The sequence below is a fragment of the Cibotium barometz genome, chromosome 42 (assembly GCF_041138505.1).
Source record: "Cibotium barometz isolate CiBa-2024 chromosome 42, ASM4113850v1, whole genome shotgun sequence".
Lineage (NCBI taxonomy): Eukaryota > Viridiplantae > Streptophyta > Polypodiopsida > Cyatheales > Cibotiaceae > Cibotium > Cibotium barometz.
In genome coordinates this window covers 23,234,249-23,252,838 of record NC_141087.1, presented here as the reverse complement: position 1 = coordinate 23,252,838, position 18,590 = coordinate 23,234,249, and positions in this window count along the sequence as shown.

The window sequence follows — 18,590 nt, the reverse complement described above, 5'->3', positions numbered from 1 at the left end:
CACTCTCTCCTCCCACACAAACTATCTCCTACATAGAAATTATCTGTCGTCTCTCTCTCTCTCTCACACACACACACACACACACACACATGTACACACCGCACATACACTAATGAAAACACACACTATCTCCTCCCACCCAAACTATCTCTTACATAGAAATTCTCAGCCTTTCTCTCTCTCTCTCTCATGCATACACACACTCTCTCTCTCTCTCTCTTCACGCACACACACACACTCTCTCTCTCTCTCTCTCACACACACACACACTTAAATAGATTTACACACATATATATAATTTTAATTAATTAAATTTTAGATTAAATTTTAATGGTAAGGATGAGTGGTGAGGTGTGCTCACTCTCAAATAAATGCATCTTACATGTAATCTCTCTCTCTCTCTCTCACACACACACACACACACACATGCACATGCACACTATTTATATATACATGCTTACATACCTATAGATACACATACATACATAATATATATAAGTGTGTGTATCTATAGGTATGTAAGCATGTAGACAAAGATTTCATTGAAAGATGTGAGATGAGATCTTTTTAGATTCAAATTGAAAATTGCATTGGAAGATGTGAGATTTGGCTCCTCCTCACGCTTGGAGGAGGAGTGGTTATTTTGAAATAGTCCCACCTCCTTTGCCCACGTGGAGGGAGGTGGAGTTGTGGTTAATCCTGTATAGATAACTCTCTATTTTTTTGTGCCTTGCATGCGATTTCTTAATGTAACCCATCATATTTGAATTGGTGTTTGTGAGAGGAGCTTACACAGGCTGACTTCTAACCACAAGATGCAAAAAAATGTTACATAAGATGTGTACAAATATATATAATTGTAAATGAGACTATATTAGGAAGTTTGAGTAAATCGTCTTATTTTAAAATATTGCTTTTCAAACTATTTTTTTGGTGTATTTTGAGTATACCAATTTCAAAGATTGTTGAAGAATGTGGATTAAGAACCTGCTCTTCCAATGATCTGTTTCATGAGGGGGTTGCGACAAAATTGTAAAAGAGTTTGTCATGCTCTCATTTTCCAACCTTGCAAAAATGAGAGTTGAAATGAAAATTGAGATTTTCCTTACCTCTCTAGCATTGTATGAAATATATTATTGTTTCCATGTAGGATAGTCTGATGTAATCTGGGAATGAAAAAGAAATGTGTTGTTGTCATGTGTACTGCCATACAGAAACTGAAATGCAATGTGGAAACCATTCATCATGTGCTGAGCAGGATAAGAACTGTTGAATACATTCTTTCATAGGTATGTGAGCAACATGCAAAGATGTGTGGTTATATCTGTACTTTACATCTATACATCATTGTGTGTGAGTGATCTTTGTTGTTATGCACGAAGAGAATTGTGGGCATATAAGTGAAATTCAAGTTACATCTGTATTTATATACACATATGTGGATGACAGGGAATTCTTCTGTTGTGCAGATTAAGAATTGTGGGCATATAAGTGAAAATGAAGTTATACTGTACATACAAGTGAAATTCTAGTCACATCTCTACTTACATCCATATAGATACGGGTAAGAGTGAGCATTACTGTTGTGCAGGTTGAAAATTGTGGGCAATGTAAGTGAAATTGAAGGGACATCTGTACTTATATTTATACATACGAAAGTTCCCTTACCCGCCTCCTCATTCAGTGCTCCGGACTGGATGGCCCCAGGGAGGCAATTCAGCCCGCCATCATTCATGCCAGGGGGCTAGACCGGAACCTGAACCTGTCGGATTGCGAAATCGGAACTATCCTCCTTGGAGGGGAGGCTCGTGGGAGGAGACTACCTGGCTGGGTAGTCCCTTGCCCGAAACAGAGGATCGCCTATGCGCAATGCGTTGCAGCTTTCCTCTGCGTGGCCGTACCTAAGTACTACAACGAGCTGTCCCGTGAAATGTCTGATCCCGAGCCGTTATAGTCACTGTTTTGGGTATGGCCTCGCTTTCGATATCTGGTGGTAATCGGGCTACCGCCGGGTATCGCCTTGTTTGGGACACCTCCCTCGAGCCGACGCCCTCCATATGGGTATGGCATTCCTTTTCGGAAACCCGCTGGGTGATCTTGACAGAAGAGATTACGGGGCTTTTTCAGCAGGTGAGATCCTTGATCAAGGCCTGCACTATCTCTTTCTTGAGATGCCGACCCACATCCCCTTCCAAGGGGGTAGTCCAAGGAAGTGCTCATGGCCTTCTTAAAGGACTCATGGCGACGTGGTGGTAACGGGTTTTTTCCCCGAGCAAATGGTGGTGTAGGGTGATTCCTTTGCAACCTCCCAGCTCAAAAACAAAACAAAACAGATGGGCGATAGTGAGGGTTTGTTGTTGTGCAGGTTTAGAATTGTGGGTATATGATTGAAATTCAAGATTCATCTGCTCTTACATCCATACATGTATGGGTAAGAGTACGCTTTGCTGATGTGCAGTGGAGAATTGTGGGGATCTTTAGCGCCCTAGCTCTTCATGTGTCGCGAAATACATTCCAATCAAATTCAAAGAAGAAGTAAATTGAAATTACAGCTACACTTCCATTCATACAAATTTGGATTAGAATGGGCATTGTTTAAATCTTAAACTTGCAATGTACGTAGTATGAGATACACTTCTATTCTAAATCATTATAATACTTTTGGTCACCTTCTAGCTCTGCAATTATGCAGTTGGGCACTCAGCTACAATTGAATACTCTTCTCAAAAATAAAATTAGGGCTATTTATGGTTGATTAAAAATTAAATTAGAGGTGCGCATAGTTGCCTTGTGATGGATCTTACGCCTGTTTTTGAACATTTTGACTGCAAAATTCTAAAATGCCTGCACTGAAATATTAAAAAAAAAAACTGGGTTTGTCACCAAACGTGTCAATTTTGAAGGTCAAAGCTGGCTGTCAAAAATCAAGCATGGAGCCAAATAAGTATCATTTTTTATGGTATATACATATATTAACTATCTCGCCTAGCACTAGACTTTAGTAGAGCAAAGTCCATCACATGCCAGATAAGAAAGATGATATGTGAAGTTTGCTACAATGTTGTCTAAAATGTGAATTACAAAAATGATTACATCCCACCTCTTATTTTAAAACCAAATGATGTGCACAAGGAAGTGGAATTAAAATACCAACAAATTTCAACAAACGACAAGATGTGATATTATTTGTTACATTTGATTTCAATGGGAAAGTACTTTTAATAGTTCATAAGAAGTAAAATTACTTGAACCATGTACCTATTTATATGCTACAAAGCAAAAACTTAAGAGATTGAGGTCCTACACTGGAGAGCCAAGTTCAAGCAAGTTGTTATTGTTTTAGAATTACACAAATCGAACAAATAATCAATAGATGAACAACAAAAGTTTCTACATGAGAAAGAGTAGGGCACATTACCATCAAAGTTGAGATTAATTAGTATTTGATTATGTGGGTGCAATGATCTTTTTATGCTTTGTTACATTTTTATACATAAATTTTGGATCTAGATATGTAATGTGGTTTTTGTACCACGTGTGAGAATAGAGAATTGCTAAAGTTGAGGGATAGAATGCGAATGTCTTGTTACATGTTTAGCAAAAGCTGTGTGTTTAGGGCACACTCAACATGGATCTTTTTGGTACTAATGACTGATTAGGGCACACTCAACATGGATGTTTTTTGTACTAATGAGTGATTACAACTCTTATTTTGAAGAGGAAGAGCAGTTGCACTAATGGGAAGATGTAAAAGCACAAAGTAATTATAAAAACGGGAGATTAAGTGAACAGATTAGGCCAAACTAGCTATACACAAGAAGGGTTGAGGGAGGGAGGGAGGGAGCGAGGGAGGGAGAGAGGGACTGTTTGAGAAGGAATTAGGGGATGAATTAAGGAGGGAGGGGCTGTTTGAGAAGGAATTAGTGGATGAATTAAGGAGGGATGGGCTGTTTGGGAAGGAATTAGTGGATGGATTAAGGAGAGGGGGGGTGTTTGAGAAGGAATTAGTGGATGAATTAAGAGGGAGGGGCTATGGCGGGTTGGTGGTCTCAGCCTGTGTCTCGGGCACAACGTGAGAGCACGCTGCAGCCTCTCTCGTAAGGGTTGGCAGGGGCGGAGGCTGGCTGTTGGGCGCAGTGAGGGGTGTAGTAGGACCTCCCAGACATGGGGGGGCAGGCGATTCTATCAGGGTTGAGAGCTCCATAGCTCAAGAATGAGTCTGTTTGCTGTTGGAATACCCTCTGCACACCGCACTTTGAAGAAGAAGAAGAAGAAGGCAATGCTTGGCCAGCATGTCTCTCCTCCATGGCTGTCTTCTCCTCGCTTGAGGGCGCAAAACACAGTAATGCAAATGCCATCATCAGCAGCGCTTGCAAGCTTGCCATGGTTTGAAGAAGATTAACAGAAGCACTCCATGGACGCAGCTCTCTCTCTCTCTCACCAAAGGTGTTGGGAGGAAAGCTAGCTAGCTTTTTGTACTGTGTTTTGCCATGGCTTCAAGTGGCAGAGCTCCCCCCAAGCGGTGGTCTCGCCATAATACCTTCCATGTGCGAGTTGGAGGTGCTCATAAGTAGCTCTCCCTCTTCACAAGACCTTCCAACCCCCCGCCTACCCTCCCCCCTTTCCTTTCTGAGAGTTTTATTTCCACATCCGTGCCAAAAAGAAAGAAAGAAAAAAACCCAAAAGTGCACGTCGGCGGTGGATCAATATGAGTGTGCTTTATTTTTAAAAAATACAAGTGATGGTAACATAACCAATTATATATATATATATATTTTAAAAGTTTGGTTAGAACTAGATAGAACAACACACACACACACACACCCTACATGCCACTGCTGGGGGGGGGGCCTCTAACCCATGACCTCGGGACTCCCGAGAATCACCTTACGCACCAAAATTTAGCGGAATAACCGAAATTTAGCACTTACCACTTCTTTGTTTTTTGAAAAAACATGTTTTTTCCAAACAATCCATGCACAATTGATGGTAACATAACCAAAATTTAGCACTAAAAACCATACAAATGCCAGAATTGTAACTAAAATGTATCATTTAGGCTCATTTGTTTATGCAATGCCAAATTTTAACCCAAGTTTTTACATATGAGTCGAGGAAAATACACTCCAAACCGGGGTTCTCGAGCACACCACAATGGGAGCTCTCAAAGAGCCACATGTGGCCACAAAATAGTTTGCTGACAATGATCCATTTCATTCTCTCCTTTTGCCTTCCATGGGGCTCTTTCTACAATTACCTACATTTTTGTACTTTTCCATTATGGTCATATCCTCTTCATTTTTCTCTCTCTACATTTTTTCTTCTCTATAATAAATAAGAAGAGGCCATGTGCGCATTTATAGATCTTGCCTAATGTATTTTGTACATTATAATATAAATCTACCATAACGCACATGGGACTACAAATGCATTTAAGCTGTCAATTTGTGATGGTGTCATAGTAGTTTTCTCTATGATATCCTTTTCAATAGGAGCTAGTATTTGTTTTTTAAACGCAAGGGAGGTAGTGCCTTTTTTAAATTAGAAATTTACATCATGCTAACAACTCATACGCAGATTGTGTTCCATGGTGTCTATTGTTCATCACATCATTATCAAAAGCCTTCTTGGTGATCTCTTCAAACTTAAGGTGGACAGTCTTCAGTTGGATCATTTTCTCGCATTAAGCTAGATAGCCCCTTAGTTGAATCATAGTAGTTTTGTCTATGATATCTTTTTTTTATAGCTAGCAATTTTGAACATGACAAAAATCCTACCTCTATACTTGTTAACAAAAACTCCTTTTACTACATCCTTTGGTCTTGCAAATAACAAGCATGTTATAGTAATGCTTTGTTGGTAATGTCATTTATAGGACATCATTTGTAGGACATAGTGAGAAGTGCATTATTTGTAGGACATAATGAGAAGTGTGGTTTTCTTGGTCTAGTATAAAGTCTATTTTTTGTGATCGAATCGGTTGTTGTTTTTTTGCTATTTTTTAAAATTTAGAAAACTTTATATTTTTTAATCAATTAGCATGTTGTTATAAAATTTTAAAGGCAATTTATCATTAATGTTAGCAATAGTATTTTTAAGTCATAAACGCATGGTCAAAGTGAGTGCCATTATCTTACAGATCATTTTGCTTTACAAACATTGTTGATTTTGAGATTATGTGAGTGCCATTAGCTTAGAGAACATTTTTTTTACAAACATTGTTGATTTTGAGATTATGATATTCGAGTTGTAAAAAGGGCATGCCAATTTGTATATTTCATAGTAGCAGGATGATTAGCATATGATTTATCTCAATAATATACATAGCTTAAGCTTTTCACCACCCAATCACTTACATAAGTTCATTTTCTTAAGGTTTTATTCACTAGCTGAGCTTTTAGAACCATACGACGAAGCAAAGACATCATGGTATTCTTTTAGTAAGGACACCAACTCTTGCTTGAATTCTTCCTCCAGTTCCAAACTAATCTTCACCGGCTTTTGCACTTTTTCATTTTCCAGATTCACCTCTTGTAGTCTATCCAAGCTTACTTTTGCATCATTTCCCTTCTGGATCTCTTTTTGCTTTTGCACCCAATCACGAATCTCTTGCATTTCTTTCTCTTGCTCTAGATTCCGAGCCCATTCAACCTGTTCCGAGGCTTTCTCCTGCATGGTTTTGCTCAGTTTTGCTCTCCTTGAGCCCTCTGGTTTTACAGAATTTGATTCTTTTTCTTTTACTTCTTTGGCTGCTTCTTCTACTTTCCCATCCTTTGCTTCTACATAGTGCCCCATCACTTCATCTACATGTAACATGTACAAGGGCACCAAGTCGAGATGTTCACGGAGTATTCTGTCCACTTCATCATCGTCAAAGCCTTTTGACATATTGAATGTCTCCACATGAACTGGCTGTTTTCCCTCTTAGCGGAATGGCAAGACAATAGTCTAAGGTAATAAACTAGTCAGGCAATGCCGTGGGAGACATGTAGCCAGCTGCCAAAGCTTCTCGTTTTGAACACCAACTCTAGAGTGGTCATGGGGACACTCAGAACGCCGCTCGGCTTTAGAACTTCACACACTCACACCCTGCTCTCCACCATCACATAACTCTCTCACTCACTCTCTCTCTCTCTCTCTCACTCACTCTCTCTCTCTCTCTCTTTCTCTCTCTCAAGTACATAACAAAGACATAGCATTCCTATCCAACACATTGTAGAGATTATTGTAGAGATTACATAGAGATGAAGGGAATAGCAACATTGCTTCTTGTATTACTTCCAGAACCAGTACAAGTTCACAACTGAGCGATTGGTCAACACAAGACTACAACCTCCTAAGAACTATGACCATAGCATGTTTCACATCACTGACTAACTACTAGTTGTGACTATCAGCAGCATGTACTTCTACAACCTTCAGCTGGCGTCCCCTGCTCCTCGTCGCCTTGCATCATTCTTTTAAGCTTGGTCTTCTTGATCTTCACAATGGCTACTCAGCTGGTTATGGCCCACCATCTTCACACTGCAGTACCGAGGTGGTGCTCATGACGTGGAAGGTGGTTAGACTGATCAGAATGAGCGTTTTGTTGCCACACTGAGCTACTAGGCGCAACACTTGGCACACCCGGTGCTAGAGCTTCTGCTCCAGAACCCGTTTCCTTGATAAAAATTTCATTAAACTTCATAAACATTTCTGGAGGAGTGCAATTCGGAATGTACACATTATTAGAGTATGTGGCGTACTTCTGCATCCTCTTTAGTTTCGTCACCTGCTCTTCTGAACACCCCAAGACCCCTGTTGTCGGTCTACGAAGTCTGCAAGTCGAAAACTCGGAGTGGAGTCTTGCTTAGAATTTTCTTTTCTGCCGTTGGGATGGGTCTCCACTTGACTTGTACAGCTTCTTTATATTCTGCCAGATGTTCTGGAGTTGAGCTTTGAGTCTTTTCCGTATCTGGGTCTCCAATGCTCCACTTCCAAACATCGGCACTGCTTGTTGGTGGTTGCATCCTCGGTGGGAGCATCTTCCTCCCCTTCGGACTCTGAGAGAACAAGAATTGAGAGCATGGATGTTCCACAAGGAGGGATTTCCTAGTTAGTATTAACCTTATTCTATCTACATTTTGAAAGTATTGTGGTAACTCCTTGTTGTCCTTCAGTAGCTCTGAGAACATCACATGAGAGGCTTCAAAAAATGGGTTATCTGTGCTGGAGCTGTTGACTAATTTGTCTTTCAGGTGCTCATTTTCTTTGTTCAGGGCTTCCATTAAGGGAAGGTTGAGGTCTATAGGGGCCCTTTAAGATGCCATGTGATTAAAAGGTTATTAAGGAAAAGGGCCAATCATGTGATGCCATGTATACAAAAATGTTGGGTGATTAAAGGTGGACAAAAGATTCTCTAGAAGATGCCTTTTTGTACTTTTCATTCCCAAAAAGTGGGGGAAAAAGTTTTTGAAATTTCGGACATCCATAACTTCTACATGTGAGCTCAAAATTTGTCGGAGATTAGAGATCCAGAATCTACTCGCTGAGCTCTTTCCATAGATATGTCACATGATATGGTTTTGTCCACTCAATTTTAAATTAAATTTTGGCGGGAAACTTTGAAATTCAAACTTCTAGCCATTTGAAGAATAAGAAGGTATCTAAAGTCAAAGAAACTTAACATTTTAACAAAAAGTCATTAAAATCATAATATGGCAGCTTAAAGGGCCCCTATAGACCTCAACCTTCCCCTAATGCTTCAATTTTCGGATCTCAATTAGTAGCTCCCCTCACTCCTTCCTTGGCACACCGACTGGTAGCATCTTTGTGCTTTTTGTGGCAAGCTGCTCTGCATTAGCTTTCACCTTGACAATTTGTGCTTATAGCCTTGCGACTTCTTCTTTTGCTTCCCCTAGCTCCAGTTTCCACTGCAATTTTGTTTTTTGGGTCAGCTGTATCTTTTCTGCCATTGGCCGTGCCTCCTCTATCTGCCTCTGGAGGGCTCTCTTGTATTCTTCCCAATCTCCGGGCCTTTCTCTTCTAAGTGGATCCTCACTTTCCAAACAATGGATCCTCACTTTCCAAACAGTGTTGGATTTCTAATTCAAGGGAGTTCAGCTTACTGATTATGTCCATTTCAAATTTTGTGCTCTTCTCTAATTTTTCCTTGTACTCTTGTGCGTGTGACTTGGCCTTGTCTTGATCTTTATAGTCTTCTCTCAAAATTTATGCATACTCCTAGGAGGGTGTGGCATCCTGCAATTCCTGCTGTAATTCTTTATTTCTCTGTGCTAGCTTTTTGGCCTCCTCCTCCCTGTGAAAACTGCCTTCCATGTGGTAGCCTTCAGGGCTTGCACCAGGCTCTGCTCTTCACTTTCTGCTTGTTTCTGCTTGTTTCTGCTTTTCAGAAGTACTTGGCCTAGGAGATCCTTGGCCTGCAGGCTGCTGTTGTGTTTGTTGTCGTTGCTGTTTTGCTGCTGTGTGGCTGTTGTTGTTGTTGTTGTTGTTGTTGCTGTTGCTGCTGCTCCTTATCAGTATCATCATCTTCATGTAGGTCATGGATGACCTTTTGAGTTTTATAAGCCATCTATTATTGTATTTCAATCAGAGCTTCCAAGGCTAGGTTCCACACCTTGTTGAGTCTGGCCTTTGCTGTTTTGGGATCAAGCGAAAGGCATAGTATCTCTTCTTCCTCCTGGTTCTTCAAGGCTTGGACCTCCGTCTGGGCAACTTTTAGTGTTGTAGTACTCTCTAGCACTTCTTCTTTCAACCCTTGGATGGTGTCACCCTAGACCTTGGCTAGCTTGTAGGCTTCTATTAACTTCGCCCTGAGTCTTTCTACCTGAGCTTGGAGCATGTTCGTCTCGCTGGTGAGGGTGCTAATCTTCCCTTCACTCAGCTCTTTTTGCGGGACCAATGCCTTTTGCACCATAGCAAGCTTGTTTTGCATCTCCACATTATGCTAAGCCATGATCTGTGCTTTGCTCTCCACATTTTGCATCTCCACATTATGCTAAGCCATGATCTGTGCTTTGCTCTCCAAATCCCTCGCTTTGCTTGTGGCTTTTGTGAGTAGCTCGTGTTGATGATTTAGGGTGCACATCTGGTGAATGGTGTTCCAGGCCTTTGATTCATATTCCTCCACTGCAGTGATGACCTAAGAGAGAATTTTCTGGGCCACGGTCATCAACTCTTTGGGTAGCTTTGGGCTATGACCTTCCTGCATTTTTTTGTGCCAGAGTTGCTACACCCCAAGGCCGAAGTTGGTACAAAAGTTCTGCCCCTACAAACATCTTGCTCTTTTGTGCTTCCTCTTCTCTCTTTTTCTGTTGTTCTCCTTCTCTTTTACTTTTCCCTTCCTCCTCTTTTCTTATCTTATCCTCTTCCTTCTTTTTCCTTTACTTCTTTGGTTACTTCTTCTGCTTTCCCATCCTTTGCTTCTGCATAGTGTCCCATCATTTCATCTACATGTAACATGTACAAGGGCACCAAGTTGGGATGTTGTAGAGTATTATGTCCTCTTCATCAGAGTATTATGTTGCAGAGTATTATGTCCTCTTCATCATCAATCAAAGTCTTCTAACATATTGAATGTCCTCATGAACTGGCCTTTGAGCAAGTTTTACTGATCCCCTTACTCCAAAAAGGTCAACATGGATTTTCTGCTTCCCTTTTCTGATGAAGATTCTGTTTGTGGCCCAGTCCTGATTCACTTTGCCGTGTCTCAACCAAGGCCTTCCCAATAACACCTACTAGTAGGACCCAGTGTGATTTTTAGTGGTTATGATCACTACGTTACCTTGAAGTCTACTTGTTTGATTTTCATTTGGACATTTTTTACAATTTCCCTAGAAACCACCATTCTTATGTTGAATGGAATGGGTTCCCATTTGAGACCCAATCCTACTGGAGTTTCCTCTGTAATGACTTTTACTCCGGATCCACTATCCAATACTGCATCATTGATGAGCACATTGTTCATTTAGATTATGACTTTGGCCACTTCATCATCTCTGGATGCTGGGGGCTCCTCAGCTTGCATTCTCCTGCATTTTAGAGTTTCTTCTTCTTCTAAGTGTTTCAATTCTTTGCTCAGTCCTTCAATGCTTGCCATTAAGATTTTGGCCTTGAATCTTGGGCATAAATCCAACACTTGTCTCAATAGGACCTGTCTGTCCAGCAACATTGATACTACATTGGTTTGCAACCAATCGGTATTCTTCTTGCTTTCTTCAAAGCATATTTCACTGTTGTGCTCTGCACGTACATTGTGCAAATGTTTGCGTACTTCTAGGAGATCTACGATGACTTCACATGTGTTATCCTGATTCTGCTTTCCTTGCCTTTTTTCTATTTCCTTGGTGGTTTGAATCCTCACCTTCTCTTGCTAGTTTCAATCCACTGCTGCCTTCTGCGGGCTTTGGGTTAGTTTGGATTATCTACCAAAGTTATTATTATACCAGATTCATTAACTTTAGCTCTGTGAGTGACTGCCAAGATATCTTGAACCCTTGTTTGTATGTCATCCGATTGCATCATGTTGGCACTTGGCAGATTTTCTTTGAGTTGCATCAATTCTGCTTGTCTTTCTTTATCATGCTTTTTCTTCATGGCACATTCCACCTTGGTGTGCCTAGGCTATTGGGAATAGTAGCATGTGAAGGTCTTCTTTCCTCTCCTTCCATGCTGTTCACCATGGGAGCTCTATTTTTGATGTTGCACCTGTAGTTCCATGTACTATGATTGTACATGTTGCAAATGGACGTTGGTAGCACTGTGCATTCCTCCTTGAGGTGGCCTTTTTGTTTGCATTGAGAACAGAACACATTTTTGTGAAATTCTGAGCTTTTTCTCTTTTTTATTTCTTGCACATCAGCTGCTTCACCTATAGCACAAGTTCTCCGGGACTCATTTTTGCCTTTGCGGGTTTCTTCTTTTTATCCTTCCTTTTCTTCATTGCCACTGGGGTGTCCTGTGAGGTGTCTCTTGAATCATCCTCCTCAGTTGTTGTGACACTTTTCCCGGGCTTCCTTTTTTGTCTTCTTTCTTGGATTCTTTTTTCTGCCATTTTGGCTAGCTCGACTAGTTCCTCAAACTCCTCTTTAGTCAGCCTGCGTTGTGTTGACCGTTGCGTGGTTGTCTGGCTTAAGCCCTTGGACAAACCAGTCTGTAAGTATTTGCATTGAGGGTCGGGTTTTTTTTGCCACTCTTTGCCTCAAGCTTAGCAGCTTTGTTGCATAGGTTTCCACATCCATGTCTTCTTGTCAGAGTTCTCTCATTTGATTCACAAAGTTGAGTTGGAAACTTTATCTTGCGGAATCTCCCCAGAAAAGATGTCATGACCTCTTCATAAGTCTGAAAATGGTTGTCTTGGTATCTTTATACCCATTCCATGGCTCTATCTTTGAACGTGTTCATGAAAGAATCTCTATTGATTTCACTCAACTCGGGCTCTTCCACATCCTGAGGCCACTTTCTAGCATTGCTCAAACCTCCTTACATGCAAATCTGCATCTTCCCCTTTCCTACATGAGAACACCGGGAAATTTTTAGCTAATGATGCCATGGCTCCCTTGAACCTTTTTCGGGGGTTTTGTTATTGAGATTGTTCTTCCGGATTTTGTTGCTCCACCCTTCTTGGGCTTCCTAGACTTGGACTGTGCATAGCTTTTAGCTCTGGGCACTCCTTTTCGCGGTCCAAATTATCCTTGAGCCCTAACACTCCCTCTTGCTCGTGCGGTGTTGTAGAAGTTTTCGCACTATCTTCCTGGTTGGAATGGTGCGAGACACTCCCTGCTCTGCGAGCTTCCTAGAGGGTTTCTTGGAAGGCATTACTTTTCTCCATTCTTAGGTTCACCATCATGTAGAAGGCATGCCTGAACCTATTTTTGCTGAATGTTTTGTTGGTTGGGTCATGTGGCGAAAGGTTCTCCGCAACTGACCTTCCCAGAAAGTTTCCTCCATGTTATGGCTTCTCCACAGGCTTGATTTAGGGGTCAGTTGTGCGGAACCGAAATTTTCCTTTTCAATAGAGATTTTTTCGCTTCGCCTGCGGTATCCCTCAAAAGATAGTTTTGCAATTAGAGATCTTTCAGCAGTAAGTTTCCCATCGGTTTGTGGTAGTAGCTCCCCACAGGATTGCCAAGTGTTTCTCACTGTTTTCCCTCTCAACGAAATGGCAAGATAACATTCTAAGGTAACGTACCAGTCATGCAATGTCGTGGGAGACATGAAGCCACCTGCCACCATAGAGCTTCTCGATTCGAACACCAACTCTAGAGTGGTCATGGAGACACTCAGAATGCCACTTGGCTTTAGAACTTCACACACACACTCTGCTCTTGCACCACCACATAACTCTCTCTCTCTCTTTGTCTTTCAAGTACACATCGTGTTCATAAAACAGAGAAACAACATTCCTATCCAACACATTGCAGAGATTACACAAAGATGAAGGGAATAGCAACATTGGTTCTTGTATTACTTCTAGAACCAATACAAGTTCACAACTGAGTGATTGCTCAACAAAAGACTACAACCTCCTAAGAACTATGACCATAGCATGTTTCACACATTGGTTGATTACTAGTTGTGACTATCAGGAGCATGCACTTCTATAACCTTCAATTGGCATCCCTCGCTACTCGCCTTGCACCATCCTTTTAAGCTCGATCTTCTTGCTCTTGGCAAAACGGCTACTCCGGTGGTTATGTCCCACCATCTTCACGTGTGGAGTACCGAGGTGGTGCTCACGACATGGAAGGTGGTCAGCAGACTGCCTGATCATTCTGCTGCCACCACTGAGCTGTTGGGCGCAACAGTGTATGTCTGTACAGTTATGTACAGAGAAAGGGGAGAAGTTGAAGTCTAAAGATGAAGTATAGTCAGGTGGGGAGGAAGTGTTACAAAAGATGAAGTATAGTCAGGTGGGGAGGAAGTGTTACAAAAGATGCTGGCTAAGGATCTAACTGAGGCTGAGAGAAAGGAATATAAAAATATGCTATAGGAGTTTCCAGACCTATTCATCTCCTCTTATAAACAAGTTAGGGGAGTGTCTGTATAGTGCATCTTTAGATCCAGCTGAAGCTAGAGGCTAAGCCATGTGTACATAGGTTGAGAAGATTGGGGCTAGTACAACAGCATGTGTTGAGAGAAGAAGTGGATAAACTATTGAAAGCAGGGTTTATATACCCAGATGATAATTCTGAATGGGCCCCAAAGAAAAATGGGAAATGGAGAGTCTGTGTTGATTTTCAACCTTTGAATGTAGTGACTAAAAAAGATCATTACTCACTGCCTTTTCAAGATGAGATCCTAAATAGTGTGGTTGGACATGAAAGATATAATGTATGTGGTTATTCAGGATACTTTTAGATCTCAATTTCTCTAGAGAATCAGAGGAAAACCACCTTTATTACCCCTTGGGGATGTTTTGCTTACATGGTTATTATGCCCTTTGGGCTAACAAATGCCCTTGCAAAGGTTTATGAATGTAGTGATTGAGCCTATCTGGGGTCCTTCATTAGAGCGTTCATTGATGATTTTCGTATATACAGTGGTGGGGCAGATGGATTCACTATGAGAAGTCGAGATTGGCCTTGAAGAGACTTGATGATCTAGGTGGTTAGCTGAACAAGCCAAAAGTGACTCTGCTTGGTCATGTGGTTTCAAAAGAATGGAATTGAAGCAGACCTTGAAAGCGTGAAGGCTTTGCTTTTATTGAAAGCTCCTCAAGATGTGAAGCGGGTTTTTTTGCTAACTTTTACCCACAAGGTAAGATATCTTGCCAGGTTCATCATTCTTTTGTCACAAAATTTATATCCTTTAGGGATCCTTTTCAGTTGGCAAGACAAGGAGAAAGAGGCCTTTATGCAGGTGAAGGAAATCCTTAGCACTTTACCAGTAGTTATGCCTCTTGGGGATGGAGCAGAGAATTTTTTGTGAGCCCTAGTGTGGGTGTGAGGATGTTGTGGGAGTAGTACTATTGCAATAGGGGAAAGAACACTCTTATATGAGGCCTGTATATTTTGTCAGCAGAACAAAGACTCAAGGGGAGAGAACATATTTTGAGGCAGAGCAGGTGATGGTGGCTGTGGTGTTTGCTCTGAGTAAATTTAGATCCTACCTACTCCCAAAGCCTTTTACTATTCTTTTACCCATTATTCCTTGCTTCCTCATCAGATCCAGTCTGACATTCCTTCTTAAAGATTGTCCAAGTGGTTGATTGAACTATAGGAGTTCCAATTTACTTGCATGGTAGAGGATAGCACAAGCACTAGCTGATATTTTGACATATAGGCAAAATCCAGTGGTGTTGAAGGAAGAGATAGTGGGGCAAAGAACAAGGTGCCCAAGTGTGGAAGGACCCTAAAAAAGGGCTGTCATCAAATGCTTTCACTCTATTTTTTGACAGGGCCTTCAAGAGAAGCTTAGAAATTGCTAGTGGAATTATACATAGTTTTATTTGACCCACAGGCAGGGTAAACAAGTGTTAGGGATTCAATTATAAGTGCAGACCAGCAATGAAGCTGAGTATGCTACTTTGGAGAATGGGCTGCATAGCAGTAGTGTATTAAGAGGGGAATAAAAAGGCTTATCATCAGCAAGGGAGATAGCTTGTTGGTCATTAGACAGCTGCTGCAAGCTGTTTGGAAAGCTAAAAACCCTAGGTTTAAAAGAATGAAATTTTCAGATAAGGTGGATGTTGCATAAATTTCAGGAAGTACAGATTTAACATGTGAAGAGGGAGCAAAATCAAGCGACACATGCATTTGAACATAAAAGATGAATGAAGGGATATTTGGTAAATGACAAGTGCCAAATATTTAGCATACTCTTCATTCTTGCAGTTGCCTTTTAGAAATGATCCTATAATTGAGAAGATTCAATGCTGTTAATGTGATAATGGAGGGAAAGGAAGTTTTTGAGAACATGGCTAATGAGGTTAAAGGCTACACATAGAGATTTGAATTTTCCCTCTACAAAAAGGAGGAAAACGAGAGAATATTAGGAAGATCCTAGATCAGCATATTAAACTCGTGTGGCTAGTTCAAAACCCAGATTTTGAATTTAAGAAAATAAAATTAGTCTCCAGATTAAAGAAAAACCCTTAACGTGAGATAACTCAATGGAATTTGGGCAAAATGAACAAAAATAATTTGAGGGCATAGAGCTAGGCATGTACATATATTACATATATATATATATGTGTGTGTGTGTGTGTGTGTACACACACAAAAATCATATATATATATATATATATACATATATATATATACATATATATATATACATATATATATATACATATATATATATACATATATATATATATACATATATATATATACATATATATATATACATATATATATACATATATATATATATATACATATATATATATATATATATATACATATATATACATACATACATACATGAAGCTATGGAGGATGAAATGTCATCATCATAGTGGGAGAGAGAGAGAGAGAGAGAGAGAGAGAGAGAGAGAGAGAGAGAGAGAGAGAGAGAGAGAGAGAGAGCTCTTAGCATGTGTGTGTGTGTGTGTGTGTGTGTGTAAATATATGTGTGTGTGTGCAAATATATATTTGTGTAATATATATATATATATATATATATCTATTAATTTTATTTAAAAATAATAATATTCTTTTAAAAAACTGGTGCCACGATTGCCAAAGAAGAGGAGTCCATAAAGGAGAGTTTTGACCAAGTGGTTGATCGACACATCTCCACGAATTGGGTGGATCACTTGGTTGATAATCAACACCGCATTCCTAGAGTGCCTCTTTGTCGCCTCCTTGCAAACCCTGCAATCTGCATGAATGATGAGGATTGCATCAAAAGGGTTAATTAAAAGCATGGAAGAGAGCACATGCCAAACAATAATGGTGGTGTTCATTGTCTCTAAGAGTTTCCTTGGCTAAGAACATTAGCCATGCCACTAAGTTTGACACGACACTAGAGCAGACGAAAGGATGGAAACACATGGCTGGGAAGATGTTTATTGTTTAGGATGGCAACCATTGTCTCAAAGCATGGCAAAAATGGTCAAGAACCACTCGAGCTGATGAGAGAGAAGGTTCCAAAGGTGAATTGTAGTGTGGTTCAATTCCTATAAGAGGAGGCTGACTTTCTGATGGTGTTGGGCATGATAAACAAGTGGACTTGTATCTTTTTTTTGTGATTGAAATGAACAAACATCTTATATGTGTTCATTAACATAATTTAATTTTGCATAAAAAATTGCTAGGGTGACTAGCATTCATGTGCCAAACACAATGACATTCATGATGCAACGTGTGGGGCTTGCCGATCCAGAGTTGTTGTTGTCAAAGTTTAGTTATGAGGATCATGCATGGGCACAGAAGGCTCTTAGGCATCAGAGACCTAATAGATAGAAGTAGCTGAAGCTTCCCATGACACTCCTCTCTCAATTGGTGTTTACGGTATGTGCACGCCTCATAAACACACAACAATAAAGTCATATTTTGATTTACAAAGATGTTGTTTCTACTAAAACAGAAATGCATTGCAGTCTCAATTTGATGCCACATACCAAGCGAAGGTTAGTGGGCTTGCCTAAGCAAGGGAGTAGAGAATACAATTAGAATACAGAAGTGTTCGATATAAGAATTACAAAGATTCCGTAAAGGAGACGCATGTGCTATTTACAAAGAGGGGATATGAGTTGGCGCAAATTACAAACCCTGACTGGGAAAAGAGTTTTTCAAGAAGGTGATCTCTTACCAGGGTTGGGATAAAAAGGCAAGCAGATTCACTACTCCCAAGTTAGCAGAGATCGCTCAAGTGTATATTCTAAATGCAGAGTAAGATCACACATTTCCTTTCAAAGCATTAAAGTTTTCTTGATATGTAGCTAGAACAATGCAGGAAATGTAGGCTTGTTGACATATTGGCGGGTGGCAAGTTTGCAAGGAGAGATGCCCTGATTTCTGCTTCTAACAGAGCATTCTTCGTGTGGATACATCATCGTGTATTGGTTCTAATTGACCGAGTACACACTACAGCTCTATGAAAAGTCAGAGGCGAACTCACCCGCCAACATAACTGGCATGCACAAGAGAGCCACACTCAACTCTAGGGTGGGTATCACAGATGCCCTGAAAGCTTTTAGGAAGATGCACTTTGAAAATGCATTCGTGAGGTGGAAATGGCAAATGCATACTACCCTAGATCCTAACAACAACCACACTTACCATGCATGGCACGACGCCTCTTGTACAGGTATGTAGTAGCATAATCGTTAATGTGTGTCTCGTTAATTCACAAGATATGAATTTTTAGGAAACCCCTGAAAAGACATATTTATGTCCTACTGAGCTACCAAACTAGTGTTAAGAAGTGGCATCAATAGAGGGGAAAAGAAGTATCTCAAGTAGGATATGTCAACTCTTAACTAGTAGAAGCATATATTCTCCTTAGCTCAACAAGTGGAAGCATATATTCTCCTTAGCTCAACAAGTGGAAGCAAAAGTGGACATCTCTCCTCAGGCTAGTATGTAATGGTTTACATGTAAAGAATGTTCTTGTTGATGATCTGATTTCAATGTCATTTCTAA